Source organism: Aquarana catesbeiana, linkage group LG12, assembly GCF_042186555.1.
Source record: "Aquarana catesbeiana isolate 2022-GZ linkage group LG12, ASM4218655v1, whole genome shotgun sequence".
Classification (NCBI taxonomy): domain Eukaryota; kingdom Metazoa; phylum Chordata; class Amphibia; order Anura; family Ranidae; genus Aquarana; species Aquarana catesbeiana.
In genome coordinates this window covers 222,826,381-222,839,700 of record NC_133335.1, presented here as the reverse complement: position 1 = coordinate 222,839,700, position 13,320 = coordinate 222,826,381, and positions in this window count along the sequence as shown.

The following is a 13,320-nucleotide window of genomic DNA, read 5'->3' as shown; positions in this document are numbered from 1 at the left end:
TCGGAAATTCCGACCGTGTGTGGGCTCCATCACACATTTTCCATCGGATTTTTCGACACACAAAGTTTGAGAGCAGGATATAAAATTTTCCAACAACAAAATCCGTTGTCGGAAATTCCGATCGTGTGTACACAAATCCGATGCACAAACTGCCACGCATGCTCAGAATAAATAAAGAGATGAAAGCTATTGGCCACTGCCCCGTTTATAGTCCCGACGTACGTGTTTTACGTCACCGCGTTCAGAATGATCGGATTTTCCGACAACTTTGTGTGACCGTGTGTATGCAAGACAAGTTTGAGCCAACATCCATCTGAAAAAATCCTAGGATTTTGTTGTCGGAATGTCCGATCAATGTCCGACCGTGTGTACGGGGCATTAGTGTGTGTTTCACATGCAAGTTTTTTGTTCGCTCAATGGTTTTTCCGTTTCGGGTTTTTGCATCACAGCGGACTTAAAAAAAATAGATAAATTAGTGATCACTTGACAATACACAGAACTCAAACCCTAATGGCAATTGTGACAATACGTGGGCTGCCAACGGCAATAGTTACAATGCACAAACAAAAAAATGACAATCAACGCAATTCAGAGGCAACAAACAAGCAATAGTTACAATATGTGGGCAACAATTGGGCCATAGTTATATTATTTTCAGTTGTAAGCTCTGATGAGCTAGGGCCCTCTGATGATCCCTCTTGTATTGAATTGCATTGTAACTGTATGATAAATGCGCGGCGCTTAAAGCGGGGGTCCACCTATCTATCGTTTTTTTTTTTTTTTGAGTTCATTCACAAACTTTTCTTCTCAGCATTACATACTCACATATTGTGTGTAATATATCCGCCTGTGTCAGATTTCGTCGGAAAGAATAACTTATATTATTCACTGCAGGCGGTTTCCATCTTCATTGTGGGCATTTGAAGCCCACAAGCATTTATTTCCTGGATGTGGTGAATGCTGTGCTCCCAGCATTCACTGCTCGTTCCCGCACATGCTCAGTGGCATCCTGGGAAGCCTGAGACTAGCTCCCAGGAGTCTGGGAGAGGCTAGAAACACGCCTACTCCCACGGGAGGAGAACCAGGAAGTGCAAAGAAGAATAGAAAAATAAAAGGTAATTACGGCGATTTAAATTTTTTTAAACGGCATGTCAGCATCTAGGCAAGGAAGAGAATACATACAGATATTGTTCAAAATTTGGGTGATATAAGATGAAATGAAAAACATTACAGTAAATCCTGGTACACACTTTCCATAGTATTTGATTTTCAACTTGGAGCCCCACTCATACAATAATGATACTTACACACACACAGGCCAATTTCGGCACGTACCATTTTGAATTTTATCGGCAGAGATATATTTATTCATTTGTTATTTATTTTACTATCCACGAAAACACATATACAGACCGATTTTGGTCCACACTTAATTATCTTAGTCGCTCAACACAAGTCCAACAACATTACTTCACCAGTATAGTAGCCTCTATTTATAGTTCACATTTTTTTTCTTCAACATTTCTGTGGTTCGCCACATCACATGTTCATACTTTTTCACATTTACCGTCATTTGACGGCATATATATATTTTTTGTTTATACCTCATCCTTTTACATTAATTATTGATCTATATAAACACTTCATATTATTCATATAGATGACTTTTTCTTTTGCACAGCTTTATTACATACCTATTTTATTTTCATTTTCGCTTTTTCATTTTTTTACACTTTATATATATGTTCTGATTGGCAATATATCTATATCTATATATAGGTTGTTTATTTATTGCAACACATCCCATTTCATTTTACTTGATCTTTCTCATCTTTCACTTCACTTCCATTTCATGTCCATTTGGACTATGAATCTTTTTCAATCAATTATTTGTTTGCACCCATGACGAATATATCTCCTAATACGTTTTTACACCCGTTCAATACATCACCTTTATCTTTACTTTCATTTTTACTTTCATTTTTTTCACATACATATCTCATACACATACATATATATATATTTTTTTTATTTATTTAATTTAATTTTCCTTTTTTCTGTCGCTTATACACCATTTTTCATGGGAGTTTTCATTGTAAAGCATGTTCATTTGACAGCAGGTGCCGAGACCTCATAGAACCAGCGTTCAGCTGTTATCGATCACATACTTAATCATGTGGTCACATGGCACTTTATACAAGCTTTATATACATTTGTCATTCCCATGTTTGTCAGCTATGAGTAAGCACTTGTCATGAGTGCGAAACGCGTCAGCTGAGCCCTGTACATTTCTGCTGTAGTGTCTTGCACACTCTGTGATCCAGTTTTTTACAATAAAGGCACTTGTTATCTTGTCCGGTGTGCGGCATCCAGATCTCTTCGTTCACTTCAGCTCCCATCGGAGCCACTGTACTAACGATCCGACTAGTACATCGATCTCCCCCGTGGAGCTGTTGTGTTCCGACAGGGGGTCAGCCCCCCTGCCAGGACACTCCAATCAGAGCACTCCACCCATTGGCAGAGAGCCCTAATCGGGAGTCGGTCGGTCGGCTGGTGGTTTTCCAGCATGCTTTTCCGACAGAAGCCAGCCATGCGACTGCCACACACGGGCCAAATGTCAGCCATTTTTTATTATGCAGGAAAAACGCTTGATGCTGGTAAACGAGTGTGACGCATTTTGGCACGTCAGGCACTTGGGCATTAATTAATTTCATTGGTCAAAATAATTTATTCTGGACATTGAAATTAGTTAATGCTAAGAAGAGGAGGATCGGGACTGCTCTGAGCACAGAGCAGGTTAGTATAACATGTTTGTTATTTTAAAAAATTAAAAATTTGCCTTTAGAATCACTTTAAAGCGGAGCTCCAGCCCCCCACCAGGTGCTGCCCGTCCATTAAGGAAGCATGGGCGCCGCCCCCCCCCCCCCCCCCTTATCCATGCATCTGTCCCCTTTCAGGACACCGGACGCATGCATTCCAATGGAGGGTGGGTATTTTTTGAGGCACCTGATTAGAGCCAGAGGCTCTAATAGGCTTCAAAATAGGGTGGTCTCGGGGCGCAGAGAATGCGACCCGAGCCCACCCAGGTGTGTTACAATAACACAACACTGATTCTCCTCCCGGCCAGTCAGGAAGCGGGTCTTAAGACCCCTCACCTGATTGGCTGAAAGGGCAGGTGATCCTATTGGATGACTAGGAGGGGAGGAGATGCACGACTGCCGTGATGGAGGAAAGAACACAGGAGCTACTCGATGCGTGATGTTGATGCCCAATGCGGATGCCCGCTGCCCGATACCTGCCAACTAAATGGGGTAAGTGCCGGGCCGACTGGCAGATAGCGAGCTGGCGGGGGGGGTGGTGGTTTGAGTTGCCGCCGGGGAGGGGGGGGATTTATTTGCCCCCCAAAGAAAACACCAGCCGCCACTGCCCCCCACCAAAAAAATTTAAGTCAGCAGCAACAAATACTGTAACGCGCTGCACTTTTTCAATGGGCCAGCTGCGGCGACCACCAAATGACCACCAATGACCACCAAATGCAGCCTATCAGTGTAGTGCCCACCAGTACCTGGATCTCCTGTGTTATCGAGCTTGGAATTAAATTGCCCGGCTGGGCGGCTGCTGTAAGAAATACCCGCCTCCTGTGACACACGTCACACTGATGTCCCATTGAATCAGTGTTCCGTCAATCACAGAAGTCGGTTTAGGAGGTGGGACTTCCTTAGAGCTACGCCAAACAGCTCAGACCCAGCTCCATGACACAGCGGGAGTCAGGAGATCGCCGCTGTGTGTGTGTGCCACACATGAGGAGGAGGGGGGAGGACAGCACGGAAGCTTCGGTGCCCAGGCGCAAAGCAGGCACGCAGGATCGGCCTTGCTTGAGCTACAACTCAAAAGCGGTCCCAGGGTAGGCGGACTACCGGGAAATTTCACAGTCCGGCCCTGTGTTTGCCTGATGATCGGTGGGTGCCGGCGGACAGCCAGTGCTCGGCACCCACAGATTGGCTTCTGCTGTGAATAATCACAGCAGAAGCGGCCCACTGGCAGCGTGCTCACGACCCCTAGGTGGGAGTGCAGAATTACATATGTAGCACCCTCTACTTTCAGGTAGATGCTAGATTAGTATTTTTCTAGTGGTAGGGTTCAGATACAGGTAAATTTAGCCAGGCCTGTGTTTCATTTAAGGCCTGGTTGGTTTGGTCGGGGAGTGGGAGTGTTGGTGTAGTGGGGGGTGGGGCCACCTGCACCTTGGCTCAAAGATGCCTCCTCTGCTTCTAGAGGAATTGTTCTGGAAGAGAGGCTGGACTTGAGGCCTGAATGGCAGGCAGCTCATGTGAGGGGCTCTGACCAATCATTAACTTGCATTAGCAGGGGGCGGGCCTCCTATATGAGCTGGGGTCACATGCTTCCAGGGAGGAGTTGTGGAGCACAGGAAAGACAGCATGGCGTGCTGAGGTGCTGTACTGGACATCCCCATGCGGGAGGGATGGAGGAGCCGCGGGGAAGGAGCTGAAGTTGAGGATCTTTATCTCTGCTGAGCGCGCCAGGTTTCTGTGACTGGGGAACACAGTGCTTGACTGTAAAAGAGCATCAAGTGAAGGAAGTAGGAGTAAAGCGGAGGAAGTAGACCAGCTTATCAGATTTCTGTGACCGGGGAACACAGAACTTTGATACAAAGGAGAAGGTCAGTGTAATGTTGAAGAAGCAGAAGTACTGGAGAGAGTAGCGTAGCATGCTGTGTGGCCAGAGAACACAGTATGGATGGAAGTGGATGGGCTGGAGCAATAGTCTGTCGTTTATCAGGTGCCAAGTTCATGTTTGCAGTAACTTTCAGAGACTGTAGGGCTGTTTAATTCATGGAGCCATGGAAGATAGGCGGTATAGGCCTTTGGCTCTCTGATTTGTAGCAGGAATACCACATCAGTCTAAAGCCTCATACACACGATAGGACTTTGTACAAACTTTCCTGTGGATTTTTGTTCAAAGGGTGTTGGCCATAAGTTTGTATTGCATACACACGGCAGAACTTTTTCAGCCAACTTTCACCAAATCACGTGGTTTTTCAGCTCTTTACCACCACCCTTTGGTCAACTTCCGTATTGTTGTCTGATATTGTGTCATTCTCGCTGCTTTTTCGGCGAGATTGACACCTTGCGAGCCGGGTTCACCCTGCCAATGCCAGGCACTGTGTTTGGTATGAATCTTGAGGGGGAACTCCACGCCAAATTTTAAATAAAAAAACGGCATGGGTTTCCCTCTGGGGGCATACCAGGCCCTTAGGTCTGGTATGGATTTTAAGGGGAACCCCTATGCCGGAAAAACGGCGTGGGGGTCCCACCAGAATCCATACCAGACCCTTATCCGAGCACGCAGCCTGGCCAGTCAGGAAAGGGGGTGGGGACAAGCGAGCACCCCCCCTCCTGAACCATACCAGGCCGCATGCCCTCAACATGGGGGGTGGGTGCTTTGCTGGAGGGGGGCACCCTGCGGCGCCCCCCACCCCAAAGCACCTTGTCCCCATGTTGATGAGGACAAGGGCCTTTTCCCGACTACCCTGGCCGTTGGTTGTCGGGGTCTGCGGGCGGGGGGCTTATCGGAATCCGGGAGCCCTTTTTAATAAGGGGGCCCCCAGATCCCGGCCCCCCATCCTATGTGAATGAATATGGGGTACATCGTACCCCTACCCATTCACCTAGGGAAAAAAGTGTCAATAAAAAAACACACTACACAAGTTTTTAAAGTAATTTATTAGGCAGCTCCGGGGGTCTTCTTCCGACTTCGGGGGTCTTCTTCCGACTTCGGGGGTCTCTCCAGCCTCTTCTGCCGGTGTCCGGTTCTTCTCCGCTCTCTCCGGCGTCTACTCCGCTCTCTCCGGCGTCTTCTCCCGGTGTCCGGTTCTTCCCCGCTCTCTCTGGCCTTGTCTCCCGGTGTCCAGTTCTTCTCCGCTCTCTCTGGCCTCCTCTCCCGGTATCTGGCAACAAAAGTCCTATGGTGCAAAATCCTATTGTGTGTACACAAGTCCATAGAACTTTAGTCCAAAGTACAAACACGCATGCTCAGAACCAATGCAAAAGATCAGACAACAATACAGAAGTTGACCAAAGGGTGGCGATAAAGAGCTGAAAAACCACGTGATTTGGTGAAAGTTGGCTGAAAAAGTCCTGCCGTGCATATGCTTAATTAGTTTACGGCCAACGCCCTTTGTACAAAAATCAACGGGAAAGTTTGTACAAAGTCCAATCGTGTGTATGGGCCTTTATATAGGGGAATTATTCAGAGTGATTCATCTTGTTTAACTGGAAGCTGTGAGTAGTAAATCTTTAGTCATATAGCAGAAGAAGCAATAGTCTGCAATGAGGACTCTACAGGGGAAATCCATTAACAAGGCCAAGGCCCTGGATGATAACCTATCCATTTGAAATCTTCATGGGCATCTCATACATCCCTCATATCTCTCCAAGTTTACCCCGCAAATAAAAGAAAGCAAGGAAACGGAGCAACTGACTGTTTATTGTCTTTTGGGTGATTGATGAGGGGTTGGCAGCAGGGCGATTGGCGGATTGCTATAACCACATTCGCAGCCCCTACAGGGGTACCACTACGCATATATATATATGTGATTCTGCACAAGAGGGTCCCTCTGTAGCAGTATATCTGCTATAGGTCAGTCCTTAAAGCCGTTGTAAACCGGCTGGATGTTTTTTTTGTTTGTTTCTTTCTTACCTGCAAAGTAATGTCATAATGTGCTAGTATGCATCTCATACTAGCACATTATATGAAACTTACCTAAAAACTAAGCATTCCAGCGATGCAATGTCATCGCTGGAGGCCGCTTCCATCTTCACCCGTCTTACTTCTGGGTTCGCGAACTCTGGCTCTGTGACTGACCAGAGCTGCGATGATGTCACCAAAAGTATTGGGACGCCTTCCTTTACACGCACATGAATTTTAATGACATCCAAGTCTTATGCCCCGTACACACGGCCGGAATTTTCGACAGAAAAAGTTCGATGGGAGCCCTTCATCGTATATTCCGACCGTGTGTAGGCCCCATCAGATTTTTTACGTCGAAAATTCAGACGGACTTAGATAGAGAACATGTTCTATATTTTTCAGACAGAACGAATTCCTATCGGGAAAACCGATCGTCTGTATGCTGTTCCAAAGTACCAAAAATGACGCATGCTCTAAAGCAAGTACGAGACATCGTACGTGTTGTCCCTTTGTACGTGTTGTACGTCACCGCGTTCTTGACGGTCGGAGTTTGGTGTGACCGTGTGTATGCAAGACAGCTTGAGCAGAATTCCATCGGAAAAACCTTCAGAGTTTATTCCGAGGGCAAAAACATTCGTGTGTGCGTGGCATTAGTCCGTAGGGTTCAATATTGAGTTTGCCCATCCTTTGCAGCTATAACAGCTTCAACTCTTCTGGGAAGGCTGTCCACAAGGTTTAGGAGTGTGTCTATGGGAATGTTTGACCATTCTTCCAGAAGTGCATTTGTGAGGTCAGGCACTGATGTCGAACGAGAAGGCCTGGCTCGCAGTCTCCATTCTAATTCATCCCAAAGGTGTTCTATCGGTTTGAGGTCAGGACTCTGTGCAGGCCAGTCAAGTTCCACCACCCCAAACTCGTGCACTGGTGCGTAGTCATCTTGGAACAGGAAGGGGCCATCCCCAAACTATTCCCACAAAGTTGGAAGCATTTAATTGTCCAAAATATCGCCTTAAAGTGGATGTAAACCCGAATTTTTTTATTTTTATTTTTTTTTATGTCATAATGTAGAGTATAAGATTTCCTGTCATTTGAGCCCAGTCTTTTTTTTTTTTAACAGAAAATTTTATTAAACAAATCAGCATTACATTACAGAATGATTTAGAACATTCAAAGTATAAAGGAGAATGACAGTATAATCAACCTTCAACCTGTAGTCTTTGTTTATCAGATATTCCAGTTGTGCAGATATCAGAAATATCACTTAACAGTACACCTTATTGCATTATAGTGTCATATCATCGTAGATAAATTTACATAAGTAACCATTTACAATCCAGCCTGATAAGGAGGGGGAAGGGGGGTGAAGGGGGAGGAGGGACGAGGAGGGGGAACGGGAGCGAAGAAAAGGTAAGGGGGGGGGGCAAGAAGGAACGGGCCCAGGGAGAATAGTCAAAAAGACATAGGAGGTCCTCCAATGAGTTTCATAACATAATAATTATGGAGTAGGGGGTTCCGGGACCCCAGAGGCGTCTACCCAAGAGGACCAGATCTTATCGAATTTACCTGGACATTGCCTACTTTCATATGTCAATCTATACAGGGGAAGTACCATGTTCACCGACCTTTTCCATGACACCAAAGTAGGAGGCTCTGCCTTTTTCCATACCATTAAGATTTCACGCCTAGCATAATATAATGCGAAGGTAAGACACAGTTTACTATATCTGTCTCCCTCAAGATCCTCCAAATGGCTAAGCAATAGTATCTGAGGATCAACCGGTACATTTAAACCTGTGACATTGCTGAGTGTGGAGGCCACTGCTGACCAAAAGGGTTTAAGTTTGGGACAGGACCAGACCATGTGCCAAAAGGTGCCCACCTCCTACCTGCATCTCTGACAATTGGGGTCTCTTTGATGGTAAATGCGCGCCAGTCTCTGTGGGGTGAAGTACGCTCTGTGTAGGAACTTAAATTGTATGAACCTATCTTTCGCCGCGATCATGGAAGGGATGTAGGAGAGTAAGCACTCCTTCCATTCTTCTTCATCTAGGGAAGGGATATCAACCCTCCATTTTTCCCATGTCTTGGTTAGCTTGATGTCATACTCTACTGTGAGGTATAGATATAATGTTGAAAGTGGCTTCCCCATCACACTAGAAATCAGGAGCCGTTCAATGGAATCTGGTTCCAAAATAAGGGGGGCAGGGAACTGAGCTTCAAAGGCGTGCTTTAGCTGCCAGTATCTAAATTGGAAGGAGGATGGGATAGCAAATGATTTCCTCAGGGGCCTGCAAAGTCATAAGCCTACCGTCCTGAACTATATGTTTTAGTGTGAGAATACCCTTTTTTGCCCAGATAGAGGGGTCTGGTATACTGTGAAGGTGAGGGAGCATGGGGTTGCCCCATAGGGGCATATGAGGTGAAATATGATTAGGTTTCCCATATATCCTTCTAGCCTCCTGCCAGACCCTTACGGTGGTGCGCATCGAAGTTGTCATGGACGGACTAGCCCGAAGTCCACGGAACGGAAGGTTGCTCAGGGCTGCAAAAGAACCCAAAATGGCTGCTTCGAGAATGACAGACGGATTCTGTGTGGGCTGGGAGAACCACCACCGAATCGTAACAAGAACAGCTGCCCAGTAATAAATTTGGAAGTTCGGTAGTGCCAGTACACCCCCCCCCCCCCCCCCCCGATAGTGGGAGATCTGCTTGGCCACCCTGGGTGGCCTCCCAGCCCACACAAGGTGTATCAGCAGACTCTCCAACCTTCGGAAAAAGGCCCTAGGAATATGTATGGGTGTGTTGCGGAAAAAATATCAATATTTGGGAAGGTAAATCATTTTTAGCAGATTTACTCTGCCAACTGGGGTCAGTGGGAGGGTACGCCAAGAAGCACACTTGGCCATTAGCTGTGTCATAGTCACATAGTTACATAGTAGGTGAGGTTGAAAAAAGACACAAGTCCATCAAGTCCAACCTATGTGTGATTATATGTCAGTATTACATTGTATATCCCTGTATGTTGTGGTCATTCAGGTGATTATCTAATAGTTTCTTGAAGCTATCAATGCTCCCCGCTGAGACCACCGCCTGTGGAAGGGAATTCCACATTCTTGCCGCTCTTACAGTAAAGAACCCTCTACGTAGTTTAAGGTTAAACCTCTTTTCTTCTAATTGCAATGAGTGGCCGCGAGTCTTGTTAAACTCCCTTCCGCGAAAAAGTTTTATCCCTATTGTGCGGTCACCAGTACAGTATTTGTATATTGAAATCATATCCCCTCTCAAGCGTCTCTTCTCCAGAGAAAATAAGTTCAGCGCTCGCAACCTTCGTTCATAACTAAGATCCTCCAGACCCTTTATTAGTGGTCAAAGATTGTTGTCCATATAATCCTGGACTTTACCACTAATTTTAATTCCTAGGTACTTGAAGTCCTCTACCCATTTAGGCTGCGCGTGTGGGACCCTAGGGGTCGACGGATGGAGCAGGAACAATATCGACTTATCCCAGTTGACATGGATCCCCGAATACCCGCCGAATCGGTTGATCTGACCTAGTGCAGCGAAATCTTCTCCTTGATTGGACCCACCTGAAGCCCCCTCACCTCGGGGTCAGCCCGCAGCAGTATAGCCAGGGGCTCCATCGCCAGGGCAAATAAGTCCGGGGAGAGGGGACACCCTTGTCTCATACCCTGAAACAATTTAAACTTCTCTGATAGACTTGAGCCCAGTCTTGCCACAAAGAGTTAATCCAGCTCTGAGCAATCCTCTTTTATTGTTCAGTGAGATAAAACTTGACAAACAGAGAAAAACTTTGTCAAATCCTCCCCCTTGCTGTGAGTGACAGGTGATTTACATATCTCGTGCACTAGCCTAAGACATGCATTATATTTAATTCCCTCCCCCACTCCTTTCTTCAGCAGCTCTGCAGGGATTGGCTTTTCCACACCTCAATATGATTTGGCATGCTGAAGTCATGTGGTTACTTTCTCGTCTTTTAACTGGATGTTAGAGATCATAGCAGAAGTTCAATGTTAGAAATACACAGGAGAAAATGCATATTGACAAGGGAAGTGTAGAGGTGGGCGGGGCGTCTACTGACATCACGACTCCACCCACCGAGCTCCAGACAACAGACCCGCCCCCACAGAATCTGCAGTTTTTCGGGTCTAATAACAGACAGAGGGGAGACATTTGACAGGTAAAGATACATGCAGGAGGCATGTATATCCTTATAGATAACCCCTATGGCAGGAGTTTAGAAAGGATGACATTGGGTTCACATCCACTTTTATGCCCCGTACACACGGTCGGATTTTCCGAGGGAAAATGTGTGGTAGGACCTTGTTGTCAGAAATTCCGACCGTGTGTAGGCTCCATCACACATTTTCCATCAGATTTTCCGACACACAAAGTTTGAGAGCAGGATATAAAATTTTCCGACAACAAAATCCGTTGTCGGAAATTCCGATCGTGTGTACACAAATCCGACGGACAAAGTGCCACGCATGCTCAGAATAAATAAAGAGATGAAAGCTATTGGCCACTGCCCCGTTTATAGTCCCGACGTACGTGTTTTACGTCACCGCATTCAGAACGATCGGATTTTCCAACAACTTTGTGTGACCGTGTGTATGCAAGACAAGTTTGAGCCAACATCCGTCGGAAAAAATCCTAGGATTTTGTTGTCGGAATGTCCGAACAAAGTCCGACCGTGTGTACGGGGCATAAGAGTTGGCCAAGCCCAACCCCTGAAAAACAACCCCACACCATAATCCCTCCTGCACCAAATGATTTGGACCAGTCAACAAAGCAAGGTCCATAAAGACATGGATGAGCGAAATTTGGGTGGAGGAGTCCTGACCTCAACCCGATAGAACACCTTTGGGATACATTTGAGCGGAGATTGCCAGCCAGGCCTTCTCGTCCAACATCAGTGACTGACCTCACAAATGCGCTTCTGGAAGAGCGGTCAAACATTCCCATAGACACACTCCTAAACCTTGTAGACGGCCTTCCCAGAAGAGTTGAAGCTGTTATAGCTGCAAAGGGTGGGCCAACTCAATATTGAACCCTACGGACTAAGACTGGGATGCCATTAAAGTTCATGTGTGTGTAAAGGCAGGCGTCACAATACTTATGGTAATATAGTAACCAGTAACCCTTCTTTCTTGCGTCACTCTTTCATGTGAGTTTGTCTATATTTTTGACACCTAAAACCACACCAATGAACCTCCTGGGGAGAAAATGATCAACAGGAAACTTTTCTATGCAGAAAAACACACCCAATTATACCGAAGCCCGTAAAACCACCTTTAGAGCGCACTGGGGAAATCACGTCCTCTTTATGACCTCTGCAGATCATGGTGGTGACAAAGTGAATTATATGATGGAATAAAATCATAGTGAGCTCCCGCTCTCATATACGCGAATCTTTTCTTCTTCTACACCAGAAGATCAAACACAAGAACATATTTTTGGGGAAGTACGGAGACAGATTTCATATTTTTTGAGATCTTGTTACTATCTACCCGACACAAGGCTGTGACTTATTGGTTGGTAGGACAGCAAAGAGTTTACAGCGGATGATTACTTACTCCACGTCTGTTGTATGTTAATCATTATCTAGTGCGAATAAGGCAATCGCCGAGTGTAAACTACAGGAGACATCGCTGTGTCTTGCCAAGTCTTGTGTGTATGGACAATGTCAGACACCAACAGATGTCAGGTGGAAAATAATCCCGCATGTCTCTGCCAATAAGCTGATGCTGGTGTGAAACCTTCCATAGGTGACCCAAGGGCTGTTTTTGGGCCGGTTGTAAAAAAAAAAAAAAAAAAAAATCTATACAATTTGGGCTGAAAACCCACTTAGGGTGGCAGTATCATCTGAGTATGATTGTAGTCAGGGCTTTTTTTTTCTCAAACAATAGGTGCTGGAACTTAACCACTTGACCACTGGGCACTTAAACCCCCTTCCTAACCAGACCAATTTTCAGCTTTTGGTGCTCTCACATTTTGAATGACAATTACTCAGTCATGCAACACTGTATCTATATGAATTTTTTGTCCTTTTTTTCACACAAATAGAGCTTTCTTTTGGTGGTATTTAATCACTGCTGGGTTCTTTATTTTTTGCGCCGTAAAAGAAAAAAGACCGAAAAATCTGTAAAAAAAATACATTTTTCTTCATTTCTGTTATAATATTTTGCAAATTAGTAATTTTTCTTCATATATTTTGGCCAAAATTTATACCGCTACATATCTTTGGTAAAATTAACCCAAATCGGTGGATATTATTTGGTCTTTGTGAAAGTTATAGAGTCCAAAAGCTATGGTGCGAATATCTGAAAATTGATCACACCTGAAGTACTGACGGCCTATCTAATTTCTTGAGACCCTAACATGCCAGAAAAGTACAAATACCCCCCAAATGACCCCTTTTTGGAAAGAAGACATTCCAAGGTATTTAAAAAGATGCATGGTGAGTTTTTTGAAGTTGTCATTTTTTTCCCAGAATTCTTTGCAAAATCAAGGTTTTTTTTTTTACTTTTTTTTTTTCCCACAAAATTGTCATATTAGCAGGTTATTTCTCACACACTGCATATGCATACC